The sequence below is a fragment of the Vipera ursinii genome (genome assembly GCF_947247035.1).
Source record: "Vipera ursinii genome assembly, chromosome: Z".
In the NCBI taxonomy this organism is placed as follows: Eukaryota; Metazoa; Chordata; class Lepidosauria; order Squamata; family Viperidae; genus Vipera; species Vipera ursinii.
Genome location: NC_139517.1, coordinates 64,943,443 through 64,967,318, shown reverse-complemented (window position 1 = coordinate 64,967,318; position 23,876 = coordinate 64,943,443).

Sequence of the window (23,876 nt, the reverse complement as noted above, 5' to 3'; positions counted from 1 at the left end):
TGAGAAAGAAGATCTCGCCCCCAGAGGTTACAATGAAGAGGCAACACGTAAGGTTTAAGAAAAGCAGTAGCCGAAGAATCAGGAGTGGAGGCAGACAGCCAGTTAGTGCTAACCTTGGCAGCCTGTGCTCCTCCCACTCCCTGAACGGCAGAGGTATTGGTAAGAGGCCAATCAGCAGGCCATTCAGCTGTACGGATCACGGAAACATCAGCTCCTGTATCTATTAGACCATAAAAAAACGGCCTTGTAAGGAAACAGTAAGAAAGGATTTAGAAGCATGAACAGGTTGATGCAAAGAAAAAACACCAGGGGTGTCGTTAGTTGGTGGCGACAGAAAAATTAGTGTGGCGACTTGTGTGCCTGCTCTAAGGTGAAAGGTCCTATCGCCATAGGCAGATAAAGAAAGATTATGAAGTGAAGTAGAGTCATAAAGGAAAGGAGCAGCGACTACTCCTTCAACAATTAAAACAGAATTAGGAATAAGTAAAGCCGGAATATTAGAGGAAACAGGCTTCTGTAATGTAATTGATAATGGCATGGTAAAAATTGATCCAGGATCATCATATGTTATATCTGAAGTTAAAATAACAGGCAATGAAAATGTATTTGAAGGTTGAGTATTTGCCAAATCAAAAGGAAGTGTGGAAATAGATTCAACCTTTGGAGCGGGGCTGGTTGATTGCCCCGTGTCTAGTTTCCCTGATTTTGTTGAATGGAAACATTTGCTCGACATTGCGAAGCCCAGTGGAATCCTTTGCGGCAACGTGGGCAGACCGTTTTTGGCTTTGTGTTGGGGGTGGCTGTGGTCCCCGTGCTTGGCCACGAGGCGCACCGCCTCCCCCAGGCTGTCGACACTGACCTTTGAAGTGACCTGGTTTGCCACAGTTGAAACAATTTCCTGTTCTTGTGATAGGAAAAGCTTCCGGAGAAGTTTCAGGAGACGCTTTAGTAGCAGAAATAGCTGCCGCCAGTACTTCCATCTTATGGGAAGTTGTCCCTACACTGCAACAAAGTTCTAAAAATTCTGCAAGTGTAACTCCTGGTTTGTTAGCAATGGGTTGTAAGACTTTCTGACAATCTCTATTAGCATTGCTATAAGCCAATTTAATAATTAGTTCATCTCTGCCAGCTTTATTATCAATTTGTCGTTCTAATGCCAATTGAAGGCGACTGATAAATGTAGCATATGGTTCCGTAGGTCCTTGAACAATTTTGAGAAAATTTTGAGCAGATTCTCCGGAGGCATCATCTACTCGGCGTAAAGCTGCCATTGCACAGAGATGTATTATGGCAAAAGCACGCCGCGGACAATTTTGCTGTTGAATTAAGGTGGCAAATTGACCGATGCCCAACAAGTGTTCACGTGTCACAACCTGAGGGAGTCCTTTTCGTACCTCTGATTCAACATGTTTTTCGTATTCTGATTGCCAGATGACATATTGAGCAGGAGTTAAAAGCATAGAAAAAAGAGTTTTCCAATCATAAAGTAACATTGCCGAGTTAGCATCTACTAATGAATCAAGTAATCCTTTAACATATGGCGATTGGATACCATATTCTTTTACTGCCATTTTCAAATCTTTTAATAATTTTATAGGTATATTTTGATGAATTGCAGGACCCCCTCCACCCGGGGCTAAATTTAAAGGATAAAGAGATGTTTCTTCAGGAGAATCCATCAGAAAAACAGATGAAGTAAGAAGATTTGTTAATTGGCCTCCTGGCAATAAGGTTGGAGAAGAGGAGGCTAGGAATTCAGATGACGATGAAGAATGTAAGGAAGGTTTGTCAGAAGATGTTGTAGATGGTGCGGAAGGATAGGGTGGGGGGGCTTCAGATGAAGGCGGAAGATCAGAAGAGTGATCAAGAGGTTTAGAGGTAGAAGATGTCAGATCTAAAGGAGATGGCAAAAGTTTTAATGCTGCCATCACTGCTTGCCATGCGGACAAAATGTCAGCAGGCGCCCTGGGATGACTGTGAAGATATTTACCTAGCTTTTCCCAGGTTATAACAGACAAAGTGCCTGATTCTGGATAAGCCGGACAATTTTTGTTAATATATTGTAAAAGTTTTGTTAAAAGTCTCTTTCCTACAGGATGGACCATGGTGCTATTGTATTTTTGAACAAAATTAGCATTCTGCACTATATTAAAAAGTTCGTCCCTATGACCTGACGAAACTTTGGAAAGTGGGGAGCCCATTACTCACGATTAGAAGCCTTCTCCGAGGTGCGTGGTAACAGGAGTGCAGGCAGTACACCCCTGGGCAGGAGTCGTACTGTGGAGCTGAAGCTGCGATCCCGGACGAGCCCCCAGTTGTCGCGTCGAGCGACCGATCAGGGTTCCGGCCTCAACTCTTAGAGCCCCGTAACAGGGGTGAGAATTTAGAGGGACCCTCGCAAGGGTGAACACCTTGAATATGGAAGGATTTTGCCCTTTGCCATCGACCCAGTGTGCCGGACGTTCCAACGGTCACACTTGGGAACTGCGATAGCGCAGGAACAGGATCCTAGGACAAACTGAGGCACCAACACAAGTTTGTTCAAGGTGAGAGAGCACAGAGTGCCTGGGGTGGATGGTGTTGCCCCCCCGAACAGCTTTGCACAGCACTCTTTTATTGAGCAGTTTCATCAGGGAGGGGGAAGTACACACATGAGGAAGCAACGTATGGAAGGTCATAGGAAAACATAGCTCATTGCATACAACTGCTAATGAAGAGGGCAAAGGTCATCACAGGAAACAATAAAGCATAACTTATCGTATACAAATGCTAACAGAGAAGACAAGGGTTATCACAGGAAGGCATAACTTGAGGCAAGGACAATTACAGGAGACAGGAAGCCATATCTTGAGGCAAGGACAATTACAGGAGACAAGTCTTGTTATATACAATTGTAAATGGAGGAGGCAGAGGTATTTGTTGTATACAATTGTAAATGGAGGAGGCAGAGGTTTTTGTTGTATACAATTGTAAATGGAGGAGGCAGAGGTTTATCACTAGAGACAGGAATGCAGAACTTTATAACTTTCAATATAGAAGGCAAAAAGGTCTTTGGGAGTCTAGGATAACTACAACCCACACACCTACAGTCTGACAGGGTTGCTTCAAATAAGTGGGGAAAAAATTTCTGCTCACCAAGTGCCATGCCTATATTTCTGGATAAATGTCATTACTCTATGTTTTCCACCGTTTATTCTTTGATCTTAGATGTCTATAGCCACTATACTTCCAGTCTTTGCAGCTGAATTTACAGCCAGTGAGCATGAGAAAAAAAAATGGGGACAGATTTAACTTCATGTAGGATGGTTTGCAAATCCATTGGACATATTTTGATAAAAAAAATCCATTTGACATATTATTATACAAAAATGATATTTTTATCCCTCCTAGGGATGATAGAGATATAAGAGACAAGCTAAACTTTCTAGTTAGATTATAATTTTTAATCTGAAGTATGGTATATAGCTGTTATTATTCTCCAAATATTTAGCAAATTTGTCCTGACCATATTAAAATGATTTAATACTAATAATTTATTTAATTAATAAAGTATTATTAATTATAAGCAGAAATGAAAATGAATCAAGCTTTTCTTATCTTAACTACAGCAGAAGGGTATTTTTTAAATTTATATGTTCAATCCACATTCAACACCTAGTGATTCTTAACTCTTCCCTTATTGTGTTACCATGCACATTACTTGTGTAACTATAATAATAGTAATAATAATAATAAGTTGGAAGGGACCTTGGAGGTCATCTAGTCCAACTGATTCCCATTGCATTCTTAAACTAAATTTAACTTACTTACACAACTCATTTAAAGCTAGTGCTTGGGTTATGATTGATCGTTTAGCAACCATTTGAAGTTATGATGGGCCTCCCTGAGGGTACTTAGTACTAATAGCTGCCCCCCTCCCCGTAGTCATGTGACTTACAACTGTCACAGCATCCTCAAGGTCACATGATCAAAATTTGCAACTCGCATGTATTTATGATGACTGCAGCATCCCAGGTTCATGTGACTATTATTTGCCATCTTTCCAGCCAGCTTCCAACAAGCATAGTCAATGTGGGAAGCTAGATTTACTTAATGACCCCATAAGTCACTTAACAAGTACAGTGATTTGTTTAACAACCATGGCAAAAGGGTTATAAAATCATACAAAACTCACTTAACAACCACTTCCCTTTGAAATGGAAATTCTGGTCCCAACTGTGGTCATAAGTCAAGGATTATCTGTACAACAATCAAGAAGTTATTACAAGAACACAGACTGATTCAAGACTGGGGAGATTTTGTGGCAGGGCTGCATTCCATCAGCACTCCAATTTATATACAGAGACAGTTTTAAGGAACCTTAAGTTATATGAATAAAGAGTTAAAATAAAAATTGGTAGTAGAAACATTAAAAATCATAGATATGCAGACAATGCCACTTTACTGGCAGAAACGAAGAGGCTATGAAACCACTTACTCTGAAATCAAGACAGTGAAAAAAATGGATTGCATCTAAATGGCAAAAAAGACTAAACTACTGCAAAAATTGAATATAGTAATATAAAGATAAAAACTGACAACAAAGAAATTGAATCATTCTAGAATTTTATTTTCTAAAATTGACCAATAAGAGACATTGAACCTAAATTAAATGCATAATTTTACTCAGGAGCGCCATGATGACTAGCACAGAGATCTCGGAAAAAAAGAACATGTCTTAATACCAAGTGCAAAATAATAAATGCAACTGTTTTTTTCTATAACCATCTGAAAATTGGGCAATAAAAAGCATATAAACAAAAACTAGATTTGTTTGAAATATGAGTTTGAGATAGCTACTCCACATACCTTTGACAGCCTATTTTGGCTGAACATTGGAGATTTCAGACTGCATCAAGAAAGAAATATCTCTAAAAGCTAAGACTACCAAGCTAAGGCTATCTTATTTTGGTCATGTCATGCAATCAAATTATTTAGAATAATCCATTATGAAAGGAATAGTAGGAGAGGTTCAGTGCTTTCTTTCTAAAAAAAAAAAGGTGCAGGAACTCTCATCTTGGTGGGCGCAGGAGGTGGTGGGGGCGCTGTCCCCTGGGCCAGAGCCAGCACGTCTGGTGCTGTGGGAGCAGTGGGACCCACTCTATACAGCAAGCTACATTAATTGAACACATGGCACACATCACAAAACAGATTCCTCTTTAATGCACTATTCCTTCGCATGACCGTAGGACATTCAGAAACGCAATTACGTTCTTATGCTTCCAAAGCATTCTTCCTTATCTTCCTGGTACATTGATCACCATAAAAATACTCAAGGTCTCTTAGCATAAGAATAAGTATGGTATTTAAGGAACGCAATAGAAAGCATTCACAATGCACAATGAATTTAAATTTCATTTTGTTTGAGGCAACTTCTTATAAAAGAATTGCCATTAATTTGTTTTAATAAAATAATTTAAATCAATTTTTCACTTGATTTCAAATTAAATAAATTATATTGGTTGACAATATAATTTTTTTAGTACAATTGCCAAATGCAATAAACTGGTTTTAGGTATATGTGTGCACTAATTATTTTAACACCAATCCATTTTAACAACATATTCTAAATGTAAATGAATGCAAATGCAAATTATACAATTTTTTGTGTAAAAATAAAACAAAATAACAGACCTGACTCAAATAATTCAGGACCCGACTCATAATGGAGGGCACACACTCAACCTGGTTTTTATCTCTGGGCAGTAGATTAATGGTCTGGGTAGGGGAGATTTAACCATCCAACCCCTGTCATGGTCCGATCATTTCCTTCTCCGGCTAGACTTTCTGCTGGGAGGCAGAACCAACTAGGTGGTTCTGCCCCAGGCGCCTGATGGACCGTGAGAGGTTCCAGATGGAGCTTGGGACATTTCCTGCTTCCCTTGCCCACAACTCTACCAAGGCCCTAGTGGTGGCCTGGGAGAGGGCAGCTGCTGGGGCCTTGGATCGAGTTGTGCCTTTGCGGCCTCTGACCCGTCGCAGATCCCGGGTGTTCCCCTGGTTTACCGAGGCACTCCAAGAGATGAAGCACTGGAAAAGATGCCTAGAGAGCTGTTGGAGGTCCAGCAGATCTGAAACTGATCGAACACAGCTAAGAACTTACCTTAAGTCTTACCTAGTGGCAATGGAAGCAGCAAAGCATGTTTACTTTTCTGCTCTCATTGCGTCCACAGATAACCGCCCAGCTGCCTTGTTTAGAGTGACCCACTCACTGCTTAATCAGCGACCAAGGGATAACCCCTTGCAAGGTAGGGCTGAGGAATTTGTACAGTATCTGCAGGACAAAATTGCTCAGATCCGGACTGGTTTGGACTCCGACTGGGCGGAGTCCAGCGGAGTGGAGAGGGCAGGTCTTGGTTATACCATTTGGGGTGAGTTTGACCCTGTGTCTTTGGATGATGTGGACAGGATTATGCATAGACTGAGCGCTACAACCTGTTTATTGGACCCATGTCCCTCCTGGCTAGTTTCGGCTGCTGGGGAGGTGACAGGGGGCTGGTTCCAGGCAGTTGTCAACGCGTCATTGACAGAGGGTGTCTTCCCCTCTGCCTTAAAAGAGGCGGTGGTGAGGCCCCTCCTCAAGCCTGTGCTGGACCCGGCCTCATTAAATAACTATTGTCCTGTCTCCAACCTTCGCTTTTTAGTGAAGGTTGTTGAGAGTGTTGTGGCATGTCAGCTTCCGCATTTCCTGGATGAAGCGGACTATCTGGACTAGTACCAGTCCGGTTTCAGGCCCGGTTACAGCACAGAAATGGCATTGGTCGCACTGGTAGATGATCTCTGGTGGGCCCGGGATGGGTTGCTCCTCTGTCCTGGTCCTACTTGACCTCTCAGTGGCTTTTGATACCATCGACCATGGTATCCTGCTGCGACGGCTCAAAGGGTTGGGAGTGGGAGGCACTGTTTTACGGTGGTTCTCCTACCTCGGGACATTTGCAGTTTGTAGTGGCAGGGGGGCAGAGATCTACCCCAAGGCCCCTTTCCTGTGGGATACCTCAGGGGTCGGTTCTCTCCCCCCTCCTGTTTAACATCTATATGAAGCCACTGGGTGAGAGCATCCGTGGCTTTGGAGAGAGGTATCACCAATATGCGGATGATACCCAGTTGTTTATCTCTACCCCGAGCCAACCCAGTGATGCCTTTGATGTGATGTCCCGGTGCCTGGAGGCAGTGCAGGTCTGGATGGGAAGGAACAGACTCAGGCTGCACCCCTCCAAGACCGAATGGCTGTGGATACCGGGATCTCACATTGTCCAACATGTTCCATCTCTTTTGATGGGGGGGAGCTATTGCCCCCCTCAGAAAGGGCCTGCAACTTGGGTGTCCTCCTGGATTCACAGCTTAACTTGGAAGATCATCTAACCACTGTGACCAGGGGGGCCTTTGCACAGGTTTGCCTGGTGAACCAGTTGCGCCCCTTTTTGGACCGAGATGCCCTATGCACGGTCACCCATGCCCTTGTCACTTCTTCCCTGGATTACTGCAATGCTCTCTACATGGGGCTGCCCTTGAAGTGCACCCAGAGGCTTCAGCTGGTGCAAAATGCGGCCGCGCGGGTGCTTATGGGAGTATCTCGATACTCCCATGTTACACCTCTCCTGCGTGAGCTGCATTGGCTTCTGGTTTCCCTCTGGGTGCTATTCAAGGTGCTGGTAATTACCTTTAAAGCCCTACATGGCTTAGGCCCAGGGTACTTGCGAGACCACCTGCTGCCAATGTCAACCTCCCATCGCCCAGTTCGCTCCCACAGAGTCGGTCTCCTCAGTGTTCCGTCGGCCAGGCAATGCTGTCTGGTGACCCCCAGGGGGAGAGCCTTCTCTGTGGGCACACTGACCCTCTGGAATGAACTTCCTCCGGAGCTGCGGACGGCCCCTGACCTTCGATCCTTCCACTGTGACCTGAAGACATGGTTGTTCCAACAAGTGGGCCTGGACTGACCATTGTTTTTAATTTGGTTTTATTGTGTTAAATTGTCCCTTATTTCTTATATTCATTGTTTAATTCTTTTTTTAATTTTTGTATTTTATGTCTCTTAATTTTTATTGTTGTGAGCCGCCCTTAGGGAGAAGTGCGGCATATAAATTTAATAAATCCTAATCCTAGCTGTTATCTTTATTTATCCTTAGATAAAAAATAATTCCATCATCCAAAATTTGTTATACTGTATTTAACGAACAGATGCTTTGGGATTAAATAAAAGAAAGACTGACTACATTTGATTGTGTATCACCATGGCATTAAAACAAAATTCGAACAGTGTATGAAAAATAAAGGTACCCTAAATGTCTGCTGGCTATATCCATACATTTTCCTTGATAGCACTCTATTGCCTTCTTTTTAGCATTTTTTTCGACTCCCATCTTAAAAAAGGCAAGGCGTTCCGCACCAGGAGCCGAAAGTTTGTTTAAGCAGGTTGCTAGGCAACCTGTTCACACTCAGCCCTTCTTACCCTCCCACTTTTAAATTAGCCCGTACAGAACGCATTTCCTTCGATTTGAGCCATCTGAAGGCCCGTCGCTGCGATTCATTCTGCTGCTCTGCAGCCTGGCTGCCTGAGGAGAATTTGGCTCTCTGGAACAGTTTTCTTCAGCTTTTATTTTTTTTGTATGCAAAAAAAGGTGCTGGAATGCCATTCTGAGCATTCTATGGAGAAAAAAAAGCCCTGGAGATGCTAGAAAGTAAAGGCTGCAGAGAACACAAGACATGATAGCATCAAGTAAAGTATTAAATTAAACTTGGATTCAATAAATGAAGTTTTAAAACATCAGAAATTACGGAGAGAATGGATGAATAAAGTCTCTGAAAGTTGTATGTGAGTGAAGTGGTGGAGGGAGAGGGAAAGGAGAAGAGGGAAATAGAGAGGGGGAGGGAGGGAGGGAGGGAGAGACTCAATAATACATATTCATGAAGGCCTGAGAAGTCTTTTCAGATATGTTACAATCACAAATCCTGAAAAGGTTTTCAAATTTCTGAAACATGCAGTGTATTTTTATTACTGCAAATGTATGTGTATTTTTTATATATGTATATATACTGTGTGTGTGTATGTATGCATGAATACACACACACACACACACACAGAGAGAGAGAGAGAGAGAGAGAGAGAGAGAGAGAGAGAGAGAGAGAGAGAGAGAGAGAGAGAGAGAGAGAGAGAGAGAGAAGCTGCAAGTGGTGCAATGAGCTGTGGAACGATACATACTTGGCATCACAAGACAAAATAGAAAGACCTGCACATGTAGTATACAATATCATCAAGATAGTAAAATAATTAAAATGAAAATGGGCTGGTCACATAGTATGACTAACTGATGCAGATGGACCAAGACAGTTATAAAATAGATCCCACTTGTTAAAAAGCATCCACAGAAGTGACCTAAAATGAGATAGAATGATGACATCAACAACTATTGTGGGCCCAATTGGCAAAAGAAAGCTCAGGATCATATAGATTGGAAACATGCAGAAGACATGCCTTCATCCTGCAGTGGATAGATAATGGCTAAAATGAATATGATGATGATTGTGTGTGTGTATAAAATGTTTGTATATAACAATCATTAATAACACCCAATAGATGACAGGTCTTATTTATTTCCTGAGGCCAATAGCAACATGCATAGTTCGCAAATGATAACCCATTGAGATTTCAGGAGGGGACATTGAGGCCATTTTCATATAATCCTTAGCTAAGAATGATTACACAGAAAACATCAAGTACATTTAAGTACTCATTAAAGATCTGTGACTATGCACCAGAATGATACAGGAGACTGGATCACAACTACATACAACAGATTTTGACCGTTCTGTTTCTGCCATATGTTCTCCCAAACATAAACAGTACTTATCACACATAAGTACTACTGCCTTGAGCAAAGGTAAATTTCTACAACTGGACATTCAGAGTGGTCAGGCTTGTTCACATATGTCCTCTCATCAAAGTGATTTCATTTTCGTTTTGGCTGGACAATGTAAAAGGGAGCTGAATTCCTTCTTTCACCCCAGGATGGATTTTGATTTTATGTGCTGCAAAGCTCTTACACACCAGAAAATCATCCCACGCTTCCCTCCTTCCATGCATAGATTGTATTGCTTTATTGAAAAGTAGCCTATTTGTTTTATTCTTATTTTCCACTTTTTTCTTGTCTTCATTAAATGCCAATTGTCCTTGATGTGTCACAGCTTGCCTTGATAACATTTCAGCTGCCCCTGTTCCCATCACTTGCAGGTTGCTGGAGATTGATGGAGAAGTCTGTCATGATCACCAAACATCCATCTTACTATCAATGAAAACTAGAATGATATGTGATCTATGTGATTTTAGACTTGTGACCCAAAGCTCTTAGAGAAGGTTATGAATGAAGCTGTAGGGAAAAGCAATATGTGAGCAAAATTGCTTCACAGAAGTTTCAAATCCATTCATCCTTTTAGCCATTGTCTATCCACTGCAGGATGAAGGCCTCTTCTATATGTTTCCAACCAATACAGTCCTGAGCTTTCTTTTGCCAATTGGGCCCACAATACTTGCTGATGTATATATGTTTCGACAGCCTCCCATCTTAGCCAAATGAGGCAAGGTGGCTTACAAATACCCATCTGTAAATTCATTATCATAAATGATTATTCAAGAGTGTTTTTGTTTTTTAATGAGGTAGATTATGTAGGGGATGAGTGGGAACAAACTGTTTACCTCACACCTGTGATTTCTTATTTATTTCACATATATATTTATTTAGAAAATTTATATAGCTGCCTACTGCTCACAGAGAATCTAGACAGATTACAAATAAAGTGAAGGGCAGTCTAATTTCTGCAGGGATGATGTTCCATTTCTACGAAGTACACGTAATATAATAGAGATAGTATTGATAGCCATATTCTATGCTTAAACATCACAAGTTATTGACCATTATTAATTTCAATAATTGAGGGTTTGTAGATTGGACTAGATCTGATTTGAATCATCAGTCTGATTTAGATTTCTGAATGATTGACATATTGGATCAATTCAGTTTAATGTTGGAAAGCTGATTCTATTTGAGGAAAAAAGTCTATGCATGGGAGAGCTGAATATATGAAGAACTATGATGTTATTATAGCAAAACTAGAATGAATGGTGAAGAATTGCTGAGTAAGCAATTACCTTTTTAATGTATTTAAAGGCTGTTTCTTCTCATCCCCTCCCTCTTTTCAGCTGTGCCAAGAATGACAAATTAGTAGCTTATGCTTCTATATTAGCTTGATATATAGACTTCATGAAATGTCATAGGTCTTAATTGTAACTTACCAAAATAAGGTACCGGTAATTCTATAACATGAAATTTTGCCATGTGAAATTGAGGCCTTTGTTATTTTGCTTTGCCAAGCCTACTTTTAAAGTGGAATGAGGAGTAAATAAGTCATTACATATTAAAAACAAGTCTTCCAATTACTCAGAAAAATAAACTAGTAAAGACAACTTACCAATGTTGCACAACTGAACTTCATTTTTATTACTAGGTTAAACAATGTTTTAGGTTGTGAACTAGCAAATGCCCTTTGTCTTTCATCTTCACTATTACTTCTTACTGTTCATGCTCTTTCCCCACCCCACTACCCTCAATTTTCACTACAACTGTAGAGTAATAATCAACCCAAAGTTTGATGGTCACAAGAAGTGATTTGATAGAAATATTTCCACCTTGCCTAAATCATATACTGTCAGTTCAAGGCATTTCCATATAGTCTGAGATCAGTTGGTTTCAGTGCTGGTTCAAAGTCTCATATTTTCTTTGCAAAGCTGTAAGTTGGAGACTGATAACAGATTGTTATCAATCTTTTCTGCCATCTACATTTTGGATCCTAAATTCTAGGAAATGCCATATCCACTCCAACATCCTGCTCATTAAAGTTTATTTGCTCCTTTCTGTCATTATAGTCCCCTTAACAATACACCATCATCACTATATATTGATTTAATATTTCAAATCAAATTGACATTGCATTTTTCATGGTTCAACGTAGATAGAGCTTGGTGCTATGGGGCCCAGGATGGTTCAGGGGATAGACCACTGAACCAATAACATTTTTACTCTTTGTATTGATTAACTGAAACAGTAATTAGCTCATGGCATTCAATGCATGTTATCAACTTTTCAAAATTTATTAAAATTTACAAAAGTAAAGATAAGTTACTTTCAAACTGGGAAGCAGAAATTATGATGCTTTGAAAGTATCCTTGGCCAGAAAAGTATTAATAGTATCTGAAACCATTTGAATTTTTCCCCAAACTTGTTTTTAACATATGTATATTGCAATTTATATTAAATGGAAGTATGCAAATTGACTTTGATATAATTTTACCATTCAATCCAATTTGGAAAATGGAGTCAATCTGATGATATTTCAAGTCAAAGTGCTGATTAGGGTTTATTCAATTTTCTAAGTTCAAAGAAAGCCCTTTTGCTATACATAAAACTGCATTTATATACTATTTAAAGGAGACAATAAAAGAATAAGAAACAAAAAAACTCAGAACACATCCTCTTGAACAACCAACACCTGGATAAGCAGGGATTAACACTAGATGAACAACTGAGTAGAAAACAATACGCTAGTCTAGACTTTGTTCATTCAGAATTTATTTTCCCCCAACCACTTTAAATGTAACATGTAAATATCAGCAGCTAACGGAATCCTACCTCCATAAGAAACCCCATATAAATAACATATGTAAAATTTCCTGCTAATGTTTAGCCAGAACCACATTTTACTCGTATGCCATAAATGCAACGAAAGCTCTGTTTTGCCCCAAGCATATTCATATGATCCTTTGCAAGCAATCTTGCAAGTTAGAAACAATCGCGCAAGTTATCATACCTACCAAGAGGCATATGTGGTGTACTACTGCATGTATAGGAAACAGATTGATACATACTTTGCAATGTTTTCCAGATTTTTTTTCTACCAAAAGCCTATATATTTCCTAAGCATTCTAGCAAAGTGATTTAAAATGTTTACCTAAATATTAGAGCGGAAAAAGTTAATTTAGATTCATACATGTTAATCCAAGAGAAAGTGTCCCATTTAAATATAGTTGCAGTTTTTTTTTCTACTACATAATCCAGTTTCAGTTCCCACCACTTGTTACTACGGTAAATAAGAAATTGGATAATACTAAAGTTGAACTGAACTATTTCAGCCAGTTCAGACTTGTTTTCCAAGCAATTTAATAAACTAGAAAAAAATTGCATACTGTTAATGAAGTTTACATTGAGTAGATAAGAAAGCAATGCACATACAACTTGTAGGTGCCTGATTTTATCTGTAACCATTGGCAATTTATAAGCATTTTACAGCATACAAAATTATTACCATCAAAATGATACAAATGCAGCTGAATATAAGTTGCAAAAGAAGGTATATCTGAAATTCAGCATTATCTTCAGGATTATATTTCACAGTGCCCAGTTTGCTGATTCCAAGAGTTCTTTTTTAAAATAACTGGATTTTGTTTTGCGAGTCCAGACACATCAATATTATTAGTATGGTAGTAATGACACCCCCCTTCCAAATCCCTGCCCTTTTTTTCTTGCATATTAACTTATTAAGTATAGATATATGCAAGTGGAATCTTTTAGTTCTCAAAATAGTTTAAGCCTTCTAAAACTATCTACTCTGTAATAGTGGCAAATATCTGTAGCTTGGATGTAGGATGAGAGTGAAAGTTCATTCTCTAAGCTTGTGGGTTGATTTCTGAATGCCACAATCCCAGATCCTTAATCTCTACCCACACCGACACCAAACAGCAGCAGTTAGGTTGAAGTAATACAAAAAATCATCAGCCACACTATCACCTGCCACGCTTGTGAGTTCATCGAAGCCTGGCACTCGACAAGCAATTCCATCAATACATATATTGACCTACAACCAGCCTACAAACTCCACAGAATCCAAATCAACCGCACAGCCAACCAGAGATATCACTGACTCTCAACCAACCCAAACAAGCCCCTCCCTCTCACACCAGCAGTTTACCTCTCAATGACCCTGACTTGATGTAACCTCTCCATGACAAGACCCATCACAAGACTCACTGATGATTCATAACTAACCCATCACAGACCCTCACTTGACATACCCACCCTGAAGCCCTTATAAACAGGAGAACACTGACATCCCCTAAACTCTGCTGAAGATGTTACCTAGACTGGTAATGAAATGTTCAGAAACCAACCCATAAGCTTTGAGAACAAACCTTCACCCTCACTATCTAGTCTGCTCTCAACTAAATGGAACAGTAATTTAGATTAATGCAGGGCAGATGTAGATCAGTAATACTGTGGAACTGGTGTGGGAATTTCAGCTATCCAACTCAACCAGAAAAGGTGGGTCCAATATAACTTCATGGCACTAATTATAGGAAAGTTATCAAACTCGTGGGCTAACCTTTCTTTCTAAGTTTATTTCATCATTTCTAACAAAGATGAGAATAATACTGTGCCTCTGTCTAAATCATTGCAGAAAGAGTGTGATGAAACAACTGTATATCTATTAAAGCTTACCTCCCCCCCCCAAGGCATTTTCTACTTTCATCATCCTTGCTTGAATTATGTCCTGTGAATCACCATTCCTCATTTCAGAACACTTACTGGAGCTCAGAAATTATCTTGAATTTCCACCCCAAATTAGGTAACAAAATTGTACAGAAAAGAATGCAATGTTAGTGGGTATTTAAGAGAAAATAGAGGTTTTCCTTCCACATTCCACTATTATATTTCTGACAATCAGAGATACGCAGGGCATTTATTGAAAACAAGTATGATAATGTGACACTGGAGGACCATCGTTCTGATGAAGATATGAAAAAGCACCAGGCATACTTATGCAGTTGGCCTTTTAAACAATCTAATAAAATCTAGCATCCTTTCTCTCTGGTCGAGCAGAAGTGCTCTATCAGCAATTCTGGATTATTTTGATTATTTAGTATCATTTGAAATCACAGCTAAACAATCATATGCATTCTTGCTCAATTCTTCTTCTTATATTGCATCTAAAACAGAATTTGTCCCTAAAGCCAAAGTTAAAATAATGAAAAGCAGCAATGGATCTTTTCTTTGTCTGTCTAAATATTATCTTTGATGCATTATTCTGTATATATAAGTCAATATCTTTCCTCAAAGTAATGTAAATATTTAATTTTCAGAATGCATAACTTTTAAAATTGAACTTTGGGAGCCATATTTGACCATTGCAAAATTTTAGAACAGTTCATTAAATAAAAGATGTCAGGTTTTAGATCCTGTAGAATTAAGCCTTGCACCAGAATGGTTGCCTAAATCACACTGAAGCTAAAAAGCAAGAATGCTTAGTAATTTCTCTTCTTATGCTCATATGGTTCCAATAATTCATTTTTGTCACCTAAGCTTATCTATGATTCATAATTTATTAAGCCTCATTTTATAGATTGAAAAAAAACCTAATCTGAAACATAAATTATATTTTTCCCAACTGGCAGGAAATGATATGTTTCACCTAAGATCTTCATTTAACACAGCCTATCCCACTAGACATGTTACACAATAAATCCTATACTTAACCAGAATGGACCAAATGATGGGAGCTGTAGCCTAACACATCTGGAAGGATCTATTTTGGGAAAGCTACCTACTTGAATAAATTTGTTCAGATAACTTTAGAAGATGACCTCAGTAACAGCCAGCTGCTCCAGAATTCAGAGGACTTGTTACAAGTGCTATTCAGATAAATAGCTTGAGTCCAGCTGTGCTCTTGTTCAGTTCCTATTCATTTTGGTGGGGCTTGTGCACAACAGATGTTCCCAAAGGGTTATGCCTCTTGAATTGTAAGTGCTGCGTTTCAAGCTGAGCTAATGTACAGGGCAGGCTGCCATATCTGTAACAACTCTTTATTCCCCCTTGTGCATTTCCCTGACTCAAGACAGATGGCAGTTTGATATTAAGGCTGAAAGAAATAGATGACCAGTACAAAATACACTGTCTCCTTCACATATTGTAGAAAAAGGCCACATTCCTTGAAATCCAGACTGCCCCATGATATATTTTAATAGTTGTCCAAATACAGTTAGCCATTTGGTTTAATTTGCAAGATCACGTGATTCACAGAGAGAAGGACACATGAGCTGGGTAACGATGCGTTTATTCAGGAACAGAATGAATCTGGGGCAAAGGGGATACCTGGCATCTATTTATACCTGCCCAGGTGAATCATAACCAATTGATTCAAACCTGGGCTTCCCGCCAGTGCAGGTGGCCAATAGATTTAAACCCTGGCTTCCCGCCAGGGCTGACCATGCCTGGGGCTGTCAACTGCTTGAGCCATTCAGGCTTTTCCCGCGTAAACGGTTATAGCTCGGAGCTGTCCAGCCTCCTGCTGTGCTGTTCATTGTGTATGTTGAGTGGCATACACTGCACCCCTTCCCCCATGGTGAGGAATTATCCTCTGTCCTTCTGTTTAACTATATACAGTCAATTTACAATATTTACATTTAACCGTTGTGATTCCCCCTCCCCCAGGCTTACGAGTGAACATAATCGTTAAGGTAACTAGGGGCTCTGTGTGGTCTGTTGGATCTTCTCAGGATCGGCTCTCCAGGTGGTGCGGTTCTGCTTCTTGGTTCATGGTCTAGCTGAAGTGGTCTGTTTTGTGTGGGGGTGTGTGATTCTGTATCTGATCTCTGTAACCTGCTGGCCTCGGGCTCCTGCCTTGTTTCCCTGCCAGCTTCTTGCCAGGTGAGGGGTTGCCCCTGGGTCCTCCCTGTTGTTCTTCTGGGTGAATGTGAATGGGTTTGTGTTTGTGCTTGTGCTTGTGTTTGCACTGCCTCTTTCCCGTGATTTGAATTTCAGAAGGCCTTCATTCTTGAAGCAGATTTGGAAAATGCTCTTTGGCAGCTTCTGCAGCCTTGTTGTTGTTAGCTGCGAAGTCGTGTCCAACCCATCGCGACCCCGTGGACAATGTTCCTCCAGGCCTTCCTGTCCTCTACCATCTTCTGGAGTCCATTTAGGTTCACACCTACTGCTTCAGTGACTCCATCCACTCACCTCATTCTCTGTTGTCCTCTTCTTCTATTGCCCTCAATCTTTCCCAGCATTAGGCTCTTCTCCAGTGAGTTTCAACTTCAGGATCTGGCCTTCTAAAGAGCAGTCAGGGTTGATCTCCTCTAGGACTGACCCGTTTGAATGCCTTGCAGTCCAAGGGACTCGCAGGCGTCTTCTCCAGCACCATAGTTCAAAGGCTTCAATTCTTTGGCGCTCAGCCTTTTTTATGGTCCAACTTTCACTGCCGTACATTGCAACTGGGAAAACCATGGCCTTGACTATACGCACTTTTGTTGACAGGGTGATGTCTCTGCTTTTTAGTGTGCTGTCTAGATTTGCCATGACTTTCCTCCCAAGGAGCAAGTGTCTTTTAATTTCTTGGCTACAGTCTCCATCTGCAGTGATCTTGGAGCCCAAGAAAATAAAATCTGTCACTACCTCCATTTCTTCCCCATCTATTTGCCAAGAATTGAAAGGGCCAGATGTCATTATCTTGGTTTTCTTAATGTTAAGATTCAACCCAAGTTTTGCACTCTTCTTCTTCACCTGCAACAAGAAGCTCTTTAGTTCTTCTTCATTTTCTGCCATTAGAGTGGTATCATCTGCATATCTTAGGTTGTTAATATTTGTACCGGCAATCTTAATTCCAACTTTTGATTCATCTAGCCCTGCCTTTCTCCTGATGTGCTCTGCATATAAATTAAATAGGCAGGGCGACAGTATACAGCCTTGGCGGACTCCTTTCCCAATTTTGAACCAATCAGTGGTTCCGTGTCCAGTTCTCACTGTTGCTTCTTGACCCGCATATAAGTTTCTCAAGAGACAAATAAGATGGTCTGGTAGTTCCATCTCTTTATCCACATACTGCTGGAGTCTAGCTTGTAGGATTTTAAGCATAACTTTACTAGCATGTGAAATGAGTGCAATGGTGTGATAGTTTGAACATTCTTTGTGACTGCCTTTCTTTGGAATTGGAATGTAAACTGATCTTTTCCAATCCTGTGGCCACTGTTGAGTTTTCCAAATTTGCTGGCAAATCAAATGTAACACTTTTACTGCATTGTCTTTTAAGATTTTGAATAGCTCAGCTGGAATAGTGTCACCTCCACTAGCTTTGTTGTTGCTCAGCTTTTTTAGGCCCACTTCTCTTCACATTCTAGGATGTCTGGCTCGAGGACAGTGACCACCTCATCGTGGTTATCAGAGACGTTAAGCTCATTTTTGTATAGTTGTTCTGTATAATTTTGCCACCTCTTCCTAATCTATGATAGCAGTGTTCCAATATCTCAGGGGCTACCACAAAGAAGAGGGAGTCAAGCTATTCTCCAAAGCACCTGAAAGCAGGACAAGAAGCAATGGATGGAAACTAGTCAAGGAGAGAAGCAACCTAGATCTAAGGAGAAACTTCCTGACAGTTAGAACAATTAACCAGTGGAACAACCTGCCTCCAGAGGTGGTGAATGCTCCAACACTAGAGGTTTTTAAGAAGAGACTGGACAGCCATTTGCCTGAAATGGTATAAGGTTTCCTGCCTGAGCAGGGGGTTGGACTAGATGACCTCCAAGGTCCCTTCCAACTTTATTATTATTATTATTATTATTATTATTATTATTATTATTATTATTATTATTATTATTATTATTATTATTATCATCTCTTCTGCCTCTGTTAGGTCCCTGCCATTTTGGTCCTTTATCATGCCCATTTTTGTATGAAACGTTCCCTTCATCTCTCCAATTTTCTTGAGATCTCTGGTCTCCCCTATTCTATTGTTTTCTTCTATTTCTTTGCACTGTTCATTTAAGAAGGCATTCTTATCTCTTCTAGCTATTCTCTGGAATTCTGCATTCAATTGGGAGTATGTTTCTTTTTCTTTGGGATGGTTTTAGTTGCTACCTCTTGTACAATGTTGTGAATCTCTGTCCATAGTTCTTCAGGCACTCTGTCTATCAGATCTAATTCCTTAAATCTATTTGTCACCTCTACTGTATATTCAACAGGGATATGATTTAATTCATACCTGAGTGGCCTAGTGCTTTTCCCTACTTTCTTCAGTTTAAGCCTAAACTTTGCAACAAGAAGCTCATGGTCTGAGCCACAGTCAGCTCCTGGTCTTGTTTTACTGACTGTATAGAGCTTCTCCATCTTTAGCTGCAGAGAACATAGTCAATCTGATTTCTGTGTTGACCGTCTGGTGATGTCCATATGTAGAGCCGTCTCTTGGGTTGTTGGAAAAGAGTGTTTCCTATGACCATCGTATTCTCTTGACAAAATTCTATCAGCCTGTGCCCTGCTTCATTTTGTACTCCAAGGCCAAACTTGCTTTTATTTTGGCTTCCTACTTTAGCATTCCAATCCCCCATGATTATAAGGACATCATTTTTGGGTGTTAGTTCTATAAGGTGCTGTAGGACTTCATAGAACTGGTCAATTTCATCCTCTTCAGCACTGGTGGTTTGGCATAGACTTGGACTACTGTGAAATTGAATGGTTTGCCTTGGATTCAAACAGATCATTCTGTCATTTTGAGGATTGTATCCCAGTATTGCTTTTCCTACTCTTTTATTGACTATGAAGGCTACTCCATTTCTTCTGAGGGATTCTTGCCAGCAGTAGTATACCTGATGGTCATCTGAATTAAATTCACCCATTCCTGTCCATTTTAGTTCGCTGATTCCTAAGAAGTTGATATTCAATCTTGTCATCTCTTGTTTGACCACGTCCAGCTTGCCTGGATCTTGGATTCATGGATCTTACATCCCAGGTTCCTATGGAGAAAAAAATCTTTACAGCATCGGACTTTCCTTTCACCACCAGATACATCCACAGCTGAGAGTCCTTTCGGCCTTGGCCCAGTTGCTTCATACTTTCTGGTGCTACTAGTACTAGCCCTCTGCTCTTCCCCAGTAGCATATTGGACGCCTTCTGACCTGAGGGGCTCATCTTCCAGCGTCATATCGTTTTGCCTTTTGGTACTGTCCATAGGGTTTTCATGGCAAAGATACTGGAGTGGGTTGCCATTTCCTTCTCCAGTGGATCACATTTTGTCAGAACTCTCTGCTATTACCTGTGGCAGAGTGGCCCTGCACAGCATAACTCATAGCTTCATTGAATTATGCAAGCCCCTTCACCACGACAAGGCAGTAATCCATGAAGGGGTCTGCAGCCTTAGAAATCTGCATAAAAACATGCTTCATTCTTGCATGATTTTCAGAGGTTCTGGAGGCCATACAACAGCACACTCTATTCTCACACTACCTCTACAGCCTTCAGAAATTGTGTGAGAATGTGTTATGCTTTTTAGAATAGTTATTTTCAGATGTTGAACACTGGCGCATCATCCAAAAACATGGTGGTATGTCACTCTTGACATATGTCATAGGCTCATCATCACTGAATTAGTGAGAAATTATACTTTTTGTAGAAGAAGAATTATAGTTTCTGAGTAATATTTATTTTGGAGAGTAAGTAGTCATGCAAGAAATAATATACTGCCAATAAAGGAGAATATTTGTAGTGCAAGGTTGAAATGAGGGGTCCTTGATGCTCTCTGAGCTTGGTTGTTTTCTTCTAGACATCTGAAAGGAACAATTAAGCTCAGAGAGCCCCAAGGACTCCTTAATAACATACTGATTTGTCTTAGAATTTCCTTCCAGATAACTCTGAAATTATAGCCACTGACATGATTTTGAAGGATGCAAGGTTTTTTTGGCACTAATAGGGAAAAAAGGAGCAATCAAGGAAATATGTATCTGTCTCTTTTGCTTGTTTTTCAACTTTATATCATCCACCTCTTCCCTTATTGATTTTCCTTCTCAAGATGAAAATGTATTTCATTACTCGGCATAGAAATAGTTCTGTTTCAGGGTGTGCGTCTTCTCTTATATCTCTCTTCCCCATAAACAAAGTTGTGGTATGAGTCATCCATGAGGTATGCAAGACAAAGGTTTGGCAATCTTAAAAGTCAAGTTAATGACAGAGACAAGAATATTGAAACATTGTGAAATTGGAGGGTTTTCAATTATATATTTGTACATATGAATGAGGTAGCTATTACAACTAGCGAACATGCACCTGGGTCTCAAAAATGTCATAACATCCAATTTTTCCACTATGATCTACACTATGATCTACACAGTAGCAAATGAAGAAAAGGAGCAATGAGATAGATGCACTGGTTAGCATTTTTTTTATGGACAAAGATAGGAGATCAAGGAATTTGTGGTCCAGATACCTGTGGAGTTCTCAAAATTAAAAAAATCATTCAGTTTCTTTACAGATTTTCAAAAATGAAATACAAGAATATAAGAACATAAGAATTATTCTGAAGGTGGAAGGGAGAATCTCACTTTTCTTTGATAGACAGTTAATCATATCAATGAAATATCTAAATAGAAAAACCTAGAATTAAGGAAAAAAAATCCTAACAGAACAATCAATCAGCGGAATAAGTTGCCTTCAGAGGTTGTGGGTGCTCCAACACTGCAGGCTTTTAAGAAGAGAGTGGATAGCCATTTGTCTGAAATGGTTTAGGGTCTCCTGCTTGAGCAGGGGGTTGGACTAGAAGACCTCCAAGGTCCCTTTCATTTCTGTTACACTTTTACCTAACAAGCAAGAACCTGTTCCTTTTGAGGGGGGGAGGCAGATTTTCTCCTACTTGGCTCTAGCTTGGTATTGATTTTCTTCTTGTATTCTGGTGTAATAAATATTAACAGATGAAGTTCAGTTAATAATAATTTTCTGAATTATTATTTAGCTAGCATTATAATTTCTTAAATTCCAGTGATGGAAGTTGCAGACATGCCAGGAATTGGGAAATGACTGAAGATGATGATAAATGGAGAGACTGATTGATACTTCATTTTATTGAGAAAGCTTTACTTCAGGGGTGTCAAACTCAATTTCATTGAGGGCCGCATCAGCATTGCAGTTGCCCTCAAGGGGCCAGGTGGGTGTGGCCTGGGTGGGTGTGGCCTACTGGGTGGGCATGGCCAGCTCTACATCGTTCGCATCAAGGGTGCCTATGGGGGCCTGGGCAGGAGTGGGACAGATCTGAGCGTCTCTGGCAGAAGGAGGGTCCCTGGGCCAGGGCCAAGGCAGTGGGGGCCGTTCCCTCACTGTTTCCAGGATGGCTTCACAGGCCACATGAAACCACTTCACGGGCTGGATCTGGCCCCCGGGCCTTGTGTTTGACATGTCTGCTTTACTTAAACATTTTTTTGATTATTTTTCAAAGAAAAAAATCATACCAAACATGTGCCAACAGTCAGATAAGGGATAAGGAAGAAGTGGTAGTGCTAACCACAGGAAGATGTTTTTAATATTTTTTTTCTGTTGAAACTTCAGGCATCTTCTGATGTACATATCATTTGCCCTTCTTCCTAAGGGTAAAATGAGCATTTCCCCTTAAGATTTAATTAACTGTACATAAAAATTCATACCACCAATGAAACAATGGGATAATGCAGCTTTTCCTAAACTGATGCCTCCAAATATTGTTGTAAGAACCTGCTCCAGCTGATCCCTCAGGAAAGTAAGACATTGAATCCACTGACTTGAATCAAAAAAACTTTTATTGAAAGAAAGTGATACGGAAAAATCAGGCAGAATCTGAAGGTCCCGCGCAAAGTACAAGCTATTATTTCATTATTCCCAAGTACCAACCCTCCCCCCACCAGTCCACCAGCAGCCAATGTGATGCTGTGAAGACGTTTTGAGAACACTGAGGTGCTAGGCAGATAACAGGTCACTGTCAGGGCATGATGGCCTTGGAACCAGGCTGGAACTGGCTGGGAAGGAGTCTGCCCCATCTCCAAAGTAATCCCCCTTCCTAATTCCTAAGCACTGCAGCAAAGCAAAAGCATCCCAGAAATGCCAATGTCCCTGCCCCTCCAATAGAATTGCAGGACACAACTGTGGACCTGAGATGCTGCTCCTCTGAACAGTAATATTATTTCTGTGGAATAAAACAAAACAAATGGAGAGAGAATAAAATTAAAAGAAAATTTTCACTTAGGCTTATCAGGATGATGGCAGTCAACCCACTCATTTTGGGAGTCAGGAAAATCTTTCCAAGCTACCAGGTATTGAACTTTCTCCTGATGTTTGCAAGAATCTAATATATTATGGATTTCAAAATGTTGCTCACTCTTAATTATTAATAGTTTGGAGGGGGGATGTAACCTCGGATTTTAATAAGCTGCAGTGAAACATGGGGCAAACTGTCCAAACGTTCTTAGATCTAATTCCAAAGTTACTGGATTAATTATGTGCTTTATGGGGAAAGGTCCCATGAATTTGGGCCCTAGCTTTTTTGATGGTTGCAGAGACTGCAGGTAGCAGATAAATAAATACAATCCCTGACGTTGAAGGCTTTTGGTTCCATGCTTTTCTTATCAGCTTGCTTTTTATAAGCATCACAAGCTTCCTCTAGGGATTTCCTCACAACAGGCCATTTGTTACATTACTGAATAACCCATTCATTTAAGGAGGACTCAGGGCGGGGGGGTGTTGTTTGGTGGTAACCTGGGAATTGTGTCAAAGTCTTGTCCTGTAGCTACTTGGAAAGGGGTAAATCCCATACTAGTGTGAACCAAGTTATTGTTTGCCATCTCTGTAAAAGATAGTAGGTCATCCCAATTATCTTGTTTATAGTTAATATAGCATCTAAAGTATTATTCCAAGACTGAGTTTGCCCATTTGCGTCCCCCATTCATTTGAGGGTAATGACTGGAGCCAAGCCCTTGATTGGTGCCAATGAGGTTTAAGAATGGTTTCCAGAAC